This window comes from Oncorhynchus mykiss, chromosome 6, assembly GCF_057628025.1.
Source record: "Oncorhynchus mykiss isolate SJ-2025 chromosome 6, ASM5762802v1, whole genome shotgun sequence".
Classification (NCBI taxonomy): domain Eukaryota; kingdom Metazoa; phylum Chordata; class Actinopteri; order Salmoniformes; family Salmonidae; genus Oncorhynchus; species Oncorhynchus mykiss.
The window spans coordinates 52255124-52260445 of record NC_143027.1 but is presented as its reverse complement, the minus strand read 5'-3'; the positions used below and the strand labels follow the sequence as shown (position 1 = coordinate 52260445).

General features: G+C 42.9%; 1 long non-coding RNA gene across 1 annotated transcript; it reads right to left on the bottom strand.

Annotated features, from left to right (window-relative positions):
• Window positions 1-2: 2 nt before the first annotated feature.
• LOC149982919 (uncharacterized) lies at window positions 3-3979 on the bottom strand. The gene is made up of 2 exons (XR_016496752.1): window positions 3393-3979; window positions 3-2198 (listed from the first exon to the last, which is right to left on the bottom strand). It is a non-coding gene; the product is annotated as an uncharacterized LOC149982919 (long non-coding RNA).
• Between the last annotated feature and the right edge of the window lie 1343 nt (window positions 3980-5322).

The following is a 5322-nucleotide window of genomic DNA, read 5'->3' as shown; positions in this document are numbered from 1 at the left end:
CATTTTCTGATAGTATTTTATTGATACAAGTGGCGCGTGCCGGCAGTCAACTACATAGTGTCACGTTCTGACCTTTATGTCTTTGTCTTTGTTTTAGTATGGTCAGGGCGTGAGTTGGGTGGGTTGTCTATGTTAGTTTTTCTATGACTTGCTATTTCTGTGTTTGGCCTGGTATGGTTCTCAATCAGAGGCAGCTGTCAATCGTTGTCCCTGATTGAGAACCATATTTACAGTGCCTTGCGAAAGTATTCGGCCCCCTTGAACTTTGCGACCATTTTGCCACATTTCAGGCTTCAAACAAAGATATAAAACTGTATTTTTTTGTGAAGAATCAACAACAAGTGGGACACAATCATGAAGTGGAACGACATTTATTGGATATTTCAAACTTTTTTAACAAATAAAAAACTGAAAAATTCGGCGTGCAAAATTATTCAGCAGTTTTCAGGTCTTTCCACAGATTCTCGATTGGATTCAGGTCTGGACTTTGACTTGGCCATTCTAACACCTGGATGTGTTTATTTTTGAACCATTCCATTGTAGATTTTGCTTTATGTTTTGGATCATTGTCTTGTTGGAAGACAAATCTCCGTCCCAGTCTCAGGTCTTTTGCAGACTCCATCAGGTTTTCTTCCAGAATGGTCCTGTATTTGGCTCCATCCATCTTCCCATCAATTTTAACCATCTTCCCTGTCCCTGCTGAAGAAAAGCAGGCCCAAACCATGATGCTGCCACCACCATGTTTGACAGTGGGGATGGTGTGTTCAGGGTGCTGAGCTGTGTTGCTTTTACGCCAAACATAACGTTTTGCATTGTTGCCAAAAAGTTAAATTTTGGTTTCATCTGACCAGAGCACCTTCTTCCACATGTTTGGTGTGTCTCCCAGGTGGCTTGTTGCAAACTTTAAACAACACTTTTTATAGATATCTTTAAGAAATGGCTTTCTTCTTGCCACTCTTCCATAAAGGGCAGATTTGTGCAATATACGACTGATTGTTGTCCTATGGACAGAGTCTCCCACCTCAGCTGTAGATCTCTGCAGTTCATCCAGAGTGATCACGGGCCTCTTGGCTGCATCTCTGATCAGTCTTCTCCTTGTATGAGCTGAAAGTTTAGAGGGACGGCCAGGTCTTGGTAGATTTGCAGTGGTCTGATACTCCTTCCATTTCAATATTATTGCTTGCACAGTGCTCCTTGGGATGTTTAAAGCTTGGGAAATCTTTTTGTATCCAAATCCGGCTTTAAACTTCTTCACAACAGTATCTCGGACCTGCCTGGTGTGTTCCTTGTTCTTCATGATGCTCTCTGCGCTTTTAACGGACCTCTGAGACTATCGCAGTGCAGGTGCATTTATACGGAGAATTGATTACACACAGGTGGATTGTATTTATCATCATTAGTCATTTAGGTCAACATTGGATCATTCAGAGATCCTCACTGAACTTCTGGAGAGAGTTTGCTGCACTGAAAGTAAAGGGGCTGAATAATTTTGCACGCCCAATTTTTCAGTTTTTGATTTGTTAAAAAAGTTTGAAATATCCAATACATGTCGTTCCACTTCATGATTGTGTCCCACTTGTTGTTGATTCTTCACAAAAAAATACAGTTTTATATCTTCATGTTTGAAGCCTGAAATGTGGCAAAAGGTCGCAAAGTTCAAGGGGCCGAATACTTTCTCAAGGCACTGTAGCACGCTGCACCTTGGTCCTCACCTTCTTCCACCAACAACGGCCATTACATGTAGCCTCTCACTCCCACTATGAACTATTCAGTGTTGTTTATGTATGTAGCTAGCGAGCTAAGCTGTAGCATTAGCAATGCCTTTCAAAAGGAGACAACTCACATATGCGGAAATTCTAGAGATTTAAAAATATTCTGACAATGAGTCTTGACTATGAAAGTCAGGAATCAGATTCTGACAGTGAGGAGCTGCCCCCAATCTTGCAGCCATTGAGAACCCTGAATCTGAGGTTCCCTTGTCCACTGACGAAGTACCAGGTCCCTTTGAAGATGCTGGTGGTGATGGAGGCTGACCGACAGTGGATGAAGTGTAATAGTTCTGTAGCAGCTGGAAGGCCGCCAGCCATTTCAGCCCTCCTGGCCCTGCTGTTTGTTTTGACGAGTCCCAGTCTGGAGTGCAACGCCCCTTGGCATTTCCATCTGAGGCAGAGTGCTTCAAGTTGTTTCTGAAAGAGGAGCTGGTGGAAAAGAGTAGAGGAGACCAATCATTATGCCTTGGAGCTACAGGTGAAGGTAGAGCCAGGAGTGAGGGGGGAATCTAGCTAAATGGGTAACAGCCAAAATTAGTGAAATGTATACCTTCCTGGTGACTGTCCTCCTCATGGGGATAGTAAAGAAGTACTCCCTAAGAGAACACTGGCGCACAGATCCTGTATTTGCAACTCCCTTCTTTGCCACCCTTTTTTCCCATGAACGCTTCTTAGTTCTACTGCGATGCCTGCATTTCGTCAACAATGCTACTGCTATCCTAAGTGACCCGTTATACAAAATAAGAAATGTTCAGCCTGACATCAGCATTTGGTCGGGTCTTTGTGCCATACAAGGACCGATGCATTGATGAGTCCCTGATGTTATGGAAAGGTAGGCTGGCATTCCGTCAATATATTCCCTCCAAAAGGCACAGTTTTGGAGTGAAGTTCTTTGTCATGTGCAACGTGAAGACAGGATTTGTCCAGGACTTTATATTTTACACATGGTTCACCACTGACATCAAACATTATGAGGGGCTTGGGTTGTCAGGGTTCATGGTGATGACCATGCTTGCTCCTCATCTCTGCAAGGGACACACTTTGTACATGGACAATTGGTACAGCAGTCCCACACTCTTCCAGCATCTGCTCTCTAACAGCACAGGGGCTTGTGGCATGTTTAGGTCGAACAGGAAGGGGACGCCGACATTCGGATGCAGGAAGATGTAGAGCGGGGAGGTGGAGTTCAAGGAGAACGGCCAACCGCTGGCAGTAAAGTGGCATAAGAAATGAGGCGTCCATGTCCTCTCCACTGCCCATACAGCAACCATGTCGTCCACAAACCAGATTGTGTTCTTGACTATAACCTCAAAATGGGGGCAGTGGATATGGCGGACATGATTAATAACTGCTTTGTGGAATGCACTCGGGAAACAACCAAGTGGTATAAGAAGATATTTTTCCATCTGATCAACACTGCTGCCTTCAACGGCAGCATAGTTCACCGCCAACTAACAGGTGAGATGATTACTGAACAAGGAATTTTTGTAATTGGATGTATAGTTCACATACAAATCCATTAAGCAATTATAGTGACAATATCTCACCCACCTACCCACTGCTTCATCACCCTCTCACTTTCCTCATCCTCCCCACTCCATCATAGGTAAAGTAATTACCTACCAAAAGTAGAGAGAGAACTCATGAGAGATCTGCTGGAGGTGCACCACACCCCTCGGCTCCCATCCACTGGGGGTCGCCCTGCTGCGGACAATCCCCTATGCCTCACTGCACGGCATTTTCCCTGCAAAGTACCTCAAACTGCTGCTCAAGGTAGTCCCACATGGAGGCACTGCAAAGTCTGCCTGTCTGGCACCAGGAGAAGTAAGCAGAGGAAGATGACAAAATACATGTGTTTAGCTTGTGATACACGTCTATGTATTTCACCATGCTTTGAGGAGTACCATATGCTCAAGCGCTATTGAGCACATTGCAGCAATAAGTGACTGACTTGACAGGTGACCTGCCATGGTACTATGTCTTTAGAGGTGGGGGTGGAAATTCCATTGTTGTTCAGTCACTGCATAAATATTAAGTATGGGTTATGCATATTCAGTTTTTTTTCCTCTAGTAAAGCAAGTTGTTGTTGAACCAACCACCAATACTGCAATAAAATAGATGACTGTTTCATATTGGCCTATGTCTTTTCTTTTTGTGTTTTCATCCAGTAAAACTGTTAACTTCTTATGGCTGGGGGCAGTATTGAGTAGCTTGGATGAATAAGGTGCCCAGAGTAAACTGCCTGCTACTCAGTCCCAGTTGCTAATATATGCATATTATTAGTATATTTGGATAGAAAACACTCTGAAACACTCAGTTTCTAAAACTGTTTGAAAGATGTCTGTGAGTATAACATAACTCATATGGCAGGCAATAACCTGAGAAAAAAATCCAACCAGGAAGTGGGAAATCTGAGGTTGGTCGTTTTTCAACTCATTCCCTATTGAAGATAGTGGGATATTGGTCATTTTGCACTTCATAAGGCTTCCACTAGACGTCAACAGTCCTTAGAACCTTGTTTGATGCTTCTACTGTGAAGTGGGGCCAAATGAGAGGGGAATGAGTCAGGGCTCTGACAGAATGCCTTGAGCTCGTGACGCTTGTTCACGTGAGAGCGAGCTCTGTTCCATTGCTTTTCTACAGACAAAGCAATTCTCCGGTTGGAACATTATTGAAGATGTATGTTAAAAACATCCTGAATATTGATTCTATACATCGTTTGACATGTTTCTACTGGCTGTAACGGAATTTTGACATTTCGTTTGCTCCTAGTGAACACTCTTCGTGAGTTTTTATTTGTTTACCAAACGCCCTACCAAAGAAGCTGAACACGTGTGCAGAACCTGTCCTGACCGGAGATGTGCAAATGTCTGCAGACTTGAACTGTACAAACAATTGGGAAGTGCTTGGGCAATTTTGTCCGGGTCAGAAATGTCCCAAAAATGTAATTGTCGGCAAATGTAAAAATCACTATTTTTATGTGAATGAATGTGGAGGTGGAACACACCTCAATTCAAACCTTTCTTAGAAAATATATATAATATAATAAAAACAGGCTAAATTTCTTGATTTGAGGGCAGTGCGGACTAAAAGTACTGTTGCGTAACAATCACATTCTGGAATGGAGAGAACGTTCTAACATCACGTGCATTAAAAAAAACTCATGCTGGGGTGACCGTTAGAGATATTTGGAACTCACGCATGAAAGGGTTGAACAAGGAAATGGTTTTACTAGTAACGTCTTACTTTCAAACCTTTCTCGGTAATCTTCTTTATTATCCCTAAGTTACCGGAATTTGCGGTAATTTAGGAAAAAGATACGCCTGTGCCCTATCCATAATACTGAAAATGCGGGGGACCGAGATTTATCGCTTTGTCAGCTAATATCTCCTGAAATTTCAATCGGCTGGCTCTGTGTCCTCGCTCGAGAAATTAATAATGACCGAGTCTACCAGTTCTGAAACACGAGAGACAGAAATAGCATGTCGTGTCTGGACTACCATTTAAATGTGAAGACTGTATATTATCAAATAAATTCTCTATGTGTGATTAA